This window comes from Ctenocephalides felis, unplaced genomic scaffold (assembly GCF_003426905.1).
Source record: "Ctenocephalides felis isolate EL2017-DRISC unplaced genomic scaffold, ASM342690v1 CF-g0.4_SCAFFOLD_01492, whole genome shotgun sequence".
Taxonomy (NCBI): domain Eukaryota; kingdom Metazoa; phylum Arthropoda; class Insecta; order Siphonaptera; family Pulicidae; genus Ctenocephalides; species Ctenocephalides felis.
The window spans coordinates 22,892,470-22,904,244 of record NW_020537646.1 but is presented as its reverse complement, the minus strand read 5'-3'; positions in this window follow the sequence as shown (position 1 = coordinate 22,904,244).

Sequence of the window (11,775 nt, the reverse complement as noted above, 5' to 3'; positions counted from 1 at the left end):
TGAATCATTCTGTTAAACTTTTTTTTGCCTCGAGTCACGAAATCGCTTTAGAGATTTCATCTGCCTTTTCCGTGAGAGTTAACAACTCGTTAATTATAAACATATACTTGCTTAGAACAAAATCAAAATAATACAACTGTATGTATAGTATAGGTATAGTTGCATTTGTGTATATTCTTCATGCACACCCACATTTCATAACTATTTTTTGCTATTTTGGATTATTCAGTAAATGCCAATCAAACAGTTTCTTTTTTCTATAGTTAAAGACAAACATAATGCATGTCCTTTATCATAGCAAATGTAATTTATACATATAGTGATCATACAAAAAGTGCATTATCTAATTTTCCTTATTGCTAAATTTGGAACAGACACTTGCTTATACAATAGAACGACCTAAAGAGACATGTGTTGTAAGCTATTATGGAATTTAAATTTAAAATGGTTCCAAGAAACTCAAAATTAAGTGCAACACATATCAACTACCATTTTTGTTTCAATGCCAAAATACCGATTATTTAAGGTAAATACCGGTATTAAAGCCGCCGAAAATTTACCAGTTCTTGTGCATTTTTTGATTTTTATTTTTTACTCAAATTTATTTATTATCAAAGTATCAAGTATTTTACTATTTTAGAATTCTTATTAAATGCACCAACATTTGATGAAACTTGCCAATACACTTTAGCGAATTTTTATTTTAAAAAAGTGCCCCTCAAAGAAGATCAATTTTCAAAATTTAAAATTCATAGTTTATCAAAAATCCTTAATTCTTAAAAACCTGAGGCAATTATGTCATTATTTTTTAATATGATCTTAGAAATATTATTCACGAATATGGGTTCAAATTTAAATGAACAAAAATAATATAGATTAACCCAGTTTGACCAAAGCTCTTGGTTGAACTTAAAAGCTCATAATATTTAAACTACGTGTGAGATATATTTTTTTCTAATTTTTTCATGATGGATACGATCAATTGACGTTCAGTTCTAGGGCACTCTGTATATTATAAAGTAAATATTTTAAGAAATTATACGGTAAATAGACAAGCCTGCATTTATTTATTTCTACTTTCCATGTGTGATGTTTATTTATGAATACCCATACAAATATGCAAATACATATTTCTAGTATAAATATTTACGAAATCAACCAACCAAATCAATAATAGTAAGTATATGTATTTTCCCCTTTTATCGCTTGGTAAATATTTTTCTGCTCCAAATTAGTTTTTCCATATATGCTAGTGAAGTCTCGTTTAGCTTGCATTTATTTCATTGGTAGTATATTTTTCTATTATATTCTCACATAATCAATTCTCATTATTTAATAATTATATTCTCTTCATCATAAAATTTCTATAGCCATTTCTTCTAAATATTGTGATAATTTATTGTTGAGAATTGAGTATTCAAATGTATGTATTTTTATTTCAATTTCCAAATGCTGCTCATATTCAATTGAAAAATGATTTGCATAATTTAATCAATAGTAATCATCATATATTCTGAAATCTTCCTCTATTAAGCATACTAGAAAGTACACAAAAAAACACATACACATTGTGCATTTCGAATTAATCCAAGATTACACGATGTGATTGTGGAAGTTCCAGGAAATAAAAAAAGCAATTCAATTTTAAACTTAATTCGTGGTTTTCTAATAGCATTATTATTGTATCCGAAGCTCAGTTAAATCGTGCATTAACACGGTTTTATGCGAAATCCATAATCAACAAAACCCGTTAAATGAACCATTACTTTCCAATCAACTAATAAAAGTAGGTTGAAGTGGAAAAAAACAAAGAAACAGAAGGTTATTAAAATTGATTAGAGAGATTATATATGCATCTATGTGCATTTTGATGCATGTTTGCGAAATTAGATGTAACGCGGAAATACCTATTTAGACTTAGCAATAAATATTATGAGACCGTTACTGTAATCTATATTTATATTTATAATTATACATATATATATATATATATATATATATATATATATAGATATATATATACACAAATCAGCAATATTAGCAATAAACTAGAAAAAATATTTAAATAATAGACTAATAAATTTAGATTTAAATAAAAAACTAATAAATTTAGAGGACTGGCACCAGAAATTTTTAAAATTAAACTACTTGTCGTAAGGTCATAATATTTCAGTAAGTTCTATAAGACCATGATATATATCGCCAAAAAAAAGTTCCATAAAAATCGACTTAAATTTTTTTCAACAGTTAATTACAAGAAAACGGCTCGGTAGATTTTCACGTAAAACTAAACAGTATCATTCCAAATTAACATCTTTCGAACAGTTTTTGATTTTTTAAAATCGATTCGGTAGTATGAGCTTAAACGTAGAAAGTCGAAAAAAGAGCACAAAACTAGCTGTAGGTAGCATTTCGTCTTAAGGCAAGTTGCATGAACTTCCCGATACGTTGAAAATTAAAATTCAGCTATTTAGATAAAGTGTTTAAATACTTATTCATAATTTCATGTAAATGATGTTCTAAAAATGGACTTTATTGAAGTGTTCTTGTCAACTGTAATCAGTAGCAACCTATAAAGCACGGAATCTACATATGCACAAAAGGCCTTGATTTTAATTAGAATCGCTTAAGAGCGAGAGGCAATTCCAAACTTTGGTGAATTTTTATAATTCAACAGTTTGTCGTAGTCCTACAATATTTTTAGTATGATATTTCAGTATACGAAATCTATTATAATACAAAGTTCAACAGAACATAGCTCAATTTCTTTACTGCTAAATTTGAAGCGGCAAGACGACAATTATTTGACACTTGTTTATACAATAGAACGACCTAAAGAGACATGTGTTTTAAGCGATTATTAGGTTACAATGTTTTAGTATGATACTTCAGACTACGAAATCTACCATCAAACAAAGTTCAACAGAACATCATTCAATTTCTTTACTGCTAAATTTGAAACAGCAAGCCGACAATTATTTGACACTTGTTTATACAATAGAACGACCAAAAAAAGACATGTGTTCTAAGCGATTATTAGGTTACAATGTTTTAGTATGATACTTCAGTCTACGAAATCTATTATTATACAAAGTTTTATCAAAACCGCAGAAGAAATAAATTCAGTATTTATTTACGAAGAAACAGCTTAGTCGATCTTTACCAAAAACTAATCAACGCGATTCCTAATCAACATCTTTCAAAATTTTAAGATCGGTTGAAGATTGTGGGCTCAAAGAAGGACAAAATATTTTACACATTTCTGCTAGCTACCAAGAAACCGCTTGGCCGATTGCAAAATTAGCAAGTGCTTATCTTTATCGAGTTACATCAAATACCTTCTAAATTTTTGAGTTCTATTTAACCGTTTTTTGAGAAAACGTCGATAAAAGCTCAAAAATCGGCTTCGACTTTCAAGTCACAGCGGCTTTTAATGTTAGACTTCTCTGTTACTTCAGGTTCAAAACTAGCAATGATCATAAATATTGATATTGATTATTTTGACAACGTTATAGACTTTTGTCACCTCACAAAAAATGGCTAATTATTAGGTTTAATATCGAAAAATTTGGAATGTGACTTAAGAGTTACAAAGACCTACATAAGCAATTTGAAAAAACTAGTCGTAAGATGTATATTTCACATAGTTATTATTGTTTTTAACAACAGATATGGGCATAAAACCCACGAGTAAAATATCCAAATGAAAAAGTTGACTAAATTTAATATACTAGTCGTAAGAATAATTTTTATGAGTTCGAATTCAGTTTTCTAGAGCTATGATATTTTAACCACAATAATGTAATCTCACACTGCGGAGAAACCACATTAAAATGTGAATAATTAAAAAAAAAATTGAATAAGAATACTAATTTAAATAAGGATTTAGGAAAAACTTATTTAGAAAATATATAAAGTAACCTATAAAATTTCTAGTTTTGCTATTTATTCAATTTGGTCTTATTCGATTCAGAATAACTTGAAACCTATAGAAAACATAAAATCGGATTCTTTTGCTAAAATAAACTTCTCCTTCGGGAAGTTAACAAACTCAATGAATTTTTATCTATGCAAAAGGCACGGTCAAAGTTCTTGTACCACAATTAGCACAGCAAATTAATATTATAAAGTAATTAGTGCATAACAGTGGTCATTTAACTATCACCCAGCTCTCAGTCTACCGGCAAGTGTCACGCCCCGTTGGCATCAATTCGAATCCTTTCGCCACTACCTGTCCGTTATCCATTGTTATTCAAATTTCGCGCGGTATTATGTGAAAATCCTGTTTCCGAAGGGAGTTCTAGTGATATGTGCCCACGTGTGCGTGAGCGCGTACACAGATTCGAGGATAATTCCCCAACAAAACCATATTATATAAAGGATTTGCTCATATACGCGCGAAGGATTAAAAAAGATTTGTGCGCGTAAGACAGGTGCCGGGGACACGTAATGCGATATACTCGTACACAACCAGAAGGTAATGTACGGGGCATGGTGTAAGGGACACAACAAGTAAGGATGAACGGTTTGCAAATTGTGATATGAAATCGATAAAGGGATACAAATGGTGTGAATCGAAATAATACAACGATCATTTCAGCGGAATGAGCATAGGATGTCATGATATTTTGTCACATGACTTAACCCTTTATGCACCTAAATTTTGTCCACATCAATAAAAAATTAGATAAACAAATAAATCAGTAACTATGAACCTATATATGCAAATAAATAATTAAATGTAATATTTAACAATGTCATTGTGGTATACGAATTATGTGACTTTGCAGTCACAGCGGCTTCTAATGATAGACATCTCTGTATAAAAATGTTACTTCAGGTTCAAGACTAGCAATGATCATAAATAATGAAATTGGTTATCTTGACAACGTTATAGAATTGAGATTTTTGTGTCACCCTACAAAAAATTCCTAATTATTAGGTGAAATATCGAAAAATTTGGAATGTGCCTAAGAGTTACACAGGCCTATATAAGAGTAATTTGAAAACACTAGTCATAATAATAATTTTTATGAGTTCGAATTCAGTTTCCTAGTGCTACAATATTTTAACCAACACAATTGAATCTGGAATTACGAAGAAACCATGATAAAATGTGAATAAAATTAAAATAGGAATTTAATATGAATGTAGGTATATATATTCCAATTTAACCAAGGATATACAAAATATATATCTAGAAAATACAGATCCTTATAACATTTCTAGAATAATTCAACAAATATGGTTCAAACATACATTCATATAATTTAATTACCCGAAAAGTAATGATTAAACAGCTTGTTTAAATATATTTGTTTATTAAGAGTCAATACGTAAGTTAATTTAAGGGTCAATACGTAGAACTAATACTATATTTAGATGAAAATAATTTTGTGTTTATTTAATTTTTATAATTTTTATAATTTTAATATTTAATTCTGCAGAATGACGATACAAACCTAGGGTCGAAACCTGTACATCAATAATTATATGCAGGATGTCTCAAAATTTAATGTCAGCCATAATAAAGTGCTAGTATTAATAGTAACTATTACATAAAAATTAAAGAAAATGTATCTCATCTTGTTTAAAAATTATGAGCTTTTAAGTGCAATTTAGAGCTTTGGTAAAATTGTGATCATTTTTCGGTTATTGTGGATAATTTTTATTAATTTGGTTCATTTATCCTTCGGATCCGTAGTCATAAATAAGATGTCTAGTTGAAAATTATGATACAATTACCACAAGTGTTCTTGTGGTCTCTCTCTGAATTAAGACTATTAGTCTTAAAATTAATATTGATCAACTTTGCAAGGCCGTCCTTCAAAAATTTTTTCATAAAAGTGTGCTGGCAAGTTCCATCAAAAGTTTGGGTATTCAATCAGAATTGTAAAATAGTAAAACAATTGATAATATGGTAACGAAAAAATCGAGAAGAAAAATAAAAAACTAAAAGAACATGATTTTTGCTAGTGCATTTAGCTCAACCTTGTCGAAAAAACTTTCAAGATATGTAGATAAATTCCATTTTAATCCACTGTTTGAAATTACTGCATCCTATCGTTCTTCTTGCCTTTTTAAAAATCTCATTTTTTACTCTCAATATTGAAACTAAAAATCAATTAACCCCTCAATTACAATGTACAGCTGTGTTCCGATGGAAAATAAATTATGAAAATCCTGTACAAAATATACTGCACAAATATGCGAGTGTTTCTAACCGCGACATTTGTATAATTAATCCCTCGGGATGGATACAAATGATCTACCTTATTACTATTTTATATGTTAACCGAGCGTGTGGTACGCCGGTTTATCTAACAAAAGAATGATAGAGGGATTATTCATAATTGCGCCATTTCCTATTAAAAATATACACCTGCATAATAAATATATACTTACTCTATGAAATGTACATTCGCAATGACAAAAAAATACATTAAATTTGTAGAAGGGAGAAATTTATTATAACTGCCCATAGTAATAAAAAAAATAATTTGGAAAAGGGTGCAAGTTAATATTTGGATGTAATTTTGAAATATGCACGTTTTCACGTTTATAAAATATTATTTTTGTAGAATACTAAGTCAATTCAGCTCTAAATTATTAACTTTCAGAAATTAAAATAACACTTTAGAATTTCGTTCCAAAAATATCTCACCGTTGACAAAGTGACAAAGGTGATGTATGGGTGATGTACTTTTTCACAAAAACAACGGCATGACATCGGGAAGAAGTGATATCATGTTTTTGTAATACCAAAATGACATTCAAATAAAAAAATTTAATTTGTTATATTATTTATGCTATTAGTAAGGTACGGTATTGATTCAGAACAACACCCAAATTTCACAATATATTATTTTCCTCGTATGATTCGTATTCACATTCTTGGTTAAGAATTGAATTTAACCCTTTCCACTCGCGAATTCCGAGATTTATATATATTTGGCCGACGGAGCGGCGGCATCCGAGTGGAAAGGGTTAAAATAACTTATATTGGAATAATTATATGCTCAAAAAAATCTTACCGTTTTACAAAGCTACAACCACTACCACCAGAAATGCATTGAAGTTAGAACTCACCTGAAACAAAAAAAATATTATTATAACAAAAATTATATTTTATTTCATTTAAATAAATACATACGATATTCTAAATGATGATAAATTATAAATTTCTGATTTATATTAAATACCATTTAAAACTTGAAATTTTAACTTCAAGATCATAAATTTAATTTCATTTAATTTTTGCAAAATATATGTCATATGTAAGTTTACGACAGCCAATCAACTACTAATCAAATACTAAAAATAAATAAATTTGGTAAAATAATACGTACCATTATAAAATCTGGTTATTATAACGGCATTATTATACACATTATAGTAGAAATGATATATTGACTAAAGTGGAAAATGAGTTTCGTTTGCACAAATATATTCAAAATGAATACAATTATATTCGAACTATATTTTAGCATATATTTATGGTCATTTCTGAGTATTTATACTGTTGGGTATTAATTATTTTTTGTAGTTAATATATTTTGCAAAGTAAATTTATTAGTAATGAAGATGTAATTGTAAAAATAATAATGTGTTCATATAAAATGATATTCCAGCTAATGTTAAAATTCTAGCGCTTTTAGCAGAAATTTGATTTCCATATTTGGATAAACATTTCTGCAAATTGCATCAAACCTGACAAGTTTTATTTACACCATAAAACTTAATTAAAAAGATAATTAAAATTATTAAAATTCTTTTAAAACTCGAAACTTCAAACTATTCTTGTTTAAAACTTTGTTACTAATTGTTAACAAACCGTCGTATTATTTGTTTTTGTTGACGAGATTAATATCGACGCGGAGAGAAATTACTTCGAGAGAGAAATTATGAACTAAAAAGAAGCTTAATTAATTTACAAAGCAATTATGCGTTCGATCGAGTGAGGAAATATAATCTACTAAAAGTCTTCAAAACTTATGCCGGCTAAACTTATAAGTTGTTTCAAGTTTAAAGTTTTCATTTCTCGCTACGTTAAGTTCTTGGCGCGATATAAGAAGATGGTTTTGAATATTAATATGTCTGCATGAAGATTGCCTGGAAGCCAGAAGTATACTTAACGTTAAATTAAATTAAACAGAATTTATGGATTTTTATTATGGATTAAATTACCGTAGGTCAGTGGTAATAAAAGAGCTAGAAGAAATTTCTGAATTGGATTAAACAAGCATATAAAATCTTATATGCAAGCACTGCAGTAGATTGAAGAACATAAGTCAATGCAGAGGCTATAAAAAACTTAAATAATGCTTTAAATATTGTGAATACTAAAAAGTTTGAATTTAACTCAATTGTAATAAAAATATAAAAATCAAAAACCTTGAATATATTTCAATATTCAACGTCTATTTAAAAAGAACAAATTTACTCTCCAATAAAAATATGTTTTTCAAAACTTTAATTAATTTTTATAATTAAACTATTTTTCATAAGCCTATAATATTTTAAGGTGTTACATTTGACTATTAACTTTATCACCAAGCAAAGTTTCATCAAAATCCTAGAAAAGTAAACCAGAGGTTCTCCTCGAGAGTGAGATATTGCATTGTATAAAACAAGTTCATCATTTAATTTTCAACAAAATTGTTTCATACTACATTTTTATAAACTAAATTCAATAGAATCTGCAAATTACATTATATGATATTTCAAAATAAGGTTATAGAAACTTTTGTTCCTGACACTAATGGTAAAATAACACATATGATATATTTAAAAAAAATACTCATTTTCCTTCCTAACCCTTTTTTCGCACACTTAAAATTTTCTCAAACTCCACCTCTAAAAGCTTCGGTCGTTCGGTCGAAGCGTTAAAGAAGTTTTCATATCCCGTACGAATATGCCTGAATGTAAACGATGGAACAATTTATTTTATGAAAAATAAAACGTTTAGTGGATGCAGTTACCTCTCAAAGTGCGAGAGAACGCTTAGTTTGTAATCAGTTTTTTGCACTCTGGGCCGCAATTTAAAACCGCGAGCTGTAAGTCGCTGAACAAATATATCGCTAATTTAATGGAAGAATTGTTTTATGTTTTCTTGAGAGTAAAGACAAATAGAAAATAATATATATATTATATTATATTATATTATATAAACTTTATTACATAAAATTACAAACGTTCAACACTTAGGTATGTCTCATCCTCAGTGTAAATTCTTAACAGCAAAAAGTACAATTATTAAACCATATAAAGTGTGTGTGGGTTTAAAAAACCAATTCATATATACTCATAGCTAATGGGACAAGGATAGATATTTATAAACTAAACAAATGAAATAAGCGCTTCACATCAACAAATCAACAAATGTGAAAAGAAAATGCATAAATGAGCAATTAAAATTAGATGACTGAATAATAATTATGGAATGTTATAAATTTTAGTAATGTTTAAAAAAGCTAGAGATAAATAAAATACTTAGTTATTCCAAATTTGCTGATGAATATTTCTGTCGAAAATACAGATCAAGGTTATATACAGTGTAATTTTTTTTATTTATATTTTGCATTGGTTGAATAATGTAGCTACTATATTAAAAACACTTTGAAATTAAAAATATGACATTAGATCTATTAGCCCCCTGGCTGTCCCATTTTATCTCGCCAATGGGGTAAAAAGAAACACGACAAATTGAGAAAATAGTAAAAAACATAAATATAAGGAATTAACTAGGAATTTTACTGAACATAGTCTAATAGTTGTTTGATACATGTTATGTGTTGCCTTGTAATTCATTTGATTTAGACAGTATAATTACTTAAAGTCAAATTGCCTTTGTGCTCCGCCGTACTCTATATAACTTGAATGGAATAGTAATTTGGAATTTTTAAGTTCATAAATAAAACTTAATAGATTTATATTAACAATAAATATTTGCATATATCACATTATTCACAAATCATTCGTATAGCTGTTTTAAAAGGAATTAAACTCCTTTCCATTCCTTTCACAAAAGTAACTCGATTAAACAAGACTGTCACTATCACTTGGTGTACTGACTATGTGTAATTGAATAAATTTTTATTTATAAAGAAACAAATCACAATTGTTATAATGTATTGTACATTTCATAAACCTTATATACAGTTAAAGAAAAATAATAATTCAGACTAAAAATAAGAATGTGGCGGGAATAGATCAGTCAGTAGCATGCCCGACTCACTCCCCATGGATTCTCGGTTGGCATTATCATAGAATTGCCATACTTGGATTGTTTAGATTGAAATTAAGTAGAATTTCAATTATGGATTTGAGATAGAATAGAATAAAAAGTTAGAAGAAGATACATATTAAAAAGATGAAGAAGGATGAAGAAGTTATTTGTAAAGAAAATTGGGTATGAGTAGTATATTATAAATAAAGATAGTGTAAGATATAATAATTTTATTACAATGAAGAAAAGAATTTTATTGTAATAATTATGAATATTATCATAATTTCGAAAATAGAATAATGTAAATAATATAAAGTAATTTGATAAATTACATCAAAGTAGTTTGTATATAAGCTCATGTTTTTGTAAAATCCTATATAGTTTTGCAAAAACAAGTACAGCAGTCCCATAGGTTTTTTTAAACAAACTATTCATAATTTGTTCTATTGATTTATTACCATTTATTATCAAAGCAGAGAATTTCATTTAACATATGACCTACTGTAGCTCAACTACAGGTATGGCCTCTAGGTAGTTAGGTACCCAAACTGCAAGGGTTTGTTGACTCTCTCTAAATTCAAGAAGTTCAGGTTGCCTAGTGGCTGCCAAATTGATTAATAACCATTGACGTAGATACAATAATAATGTCATTCAATTACCCCGAATATAATACAGAGGAAGGAGAGAGAGCAAAGTAGAGTGTTCCGACGGAAGCGGCTGAATCACTCGATTAAAACACAGATTCACAAACTGAACCAGAGTAGAAAAATAAATTGAATTAAAATTTAATCAAACTTTGAATTAAATTTAATAAAAACAGATTTTAGTAATTATAAAATATGACGTAACAGATATTTTAAATGAGAATATAAGAGAATTCGAAATAAAGAAACTGAAACATGAGATTTTTTATTGGCTTTTGATTTGCATTACTTGGCCTGGTGCCATTTGTACAATTGTTTAAAACTTATTACATAATTAGCTTATAAAAATATGTCTTTGCATTCTTAATGAACTTAAATATGTATAAATACATTATTTTTTAAATTATTACTTGCTATTAGCAATTGTAAATTGTCTGGAAAACTAACATTTGTTCTAACATTCTTTTGTAAATTAAGTAACATTCTTTTTGAATTTATTATTAAAGATCATCTTTCGTCTTGGTATAAATTACATTCACAAAACAGGTCCATTGTTTCTTATTAGATATTTCTAAGAATTATATAAACTGAATTGCAAGGTTAAAATTATTTATTTCAAGTGTATAAGTGATCTTTAGAATTTCTGCTAGATTTAAAATTAAGACCTGAATTATTTTCGATATTTAAAAATATTTTTGAGAATTAAAAAAAAAATGCCTTTCCCAAAAACTAATCATCAACTACAAACTGATCATTACACAAGCAAAATCTTTTTTGAATCAATCTAATCGGATGATCCATTCCCTCAAATATTGATATTTTTACGCTTTTGTTTCGCTCTGTATATTTGAAACGGCTGGGACCTGCCTTTGCAAAATCTAATCAGCACATATCTCCGTCAAA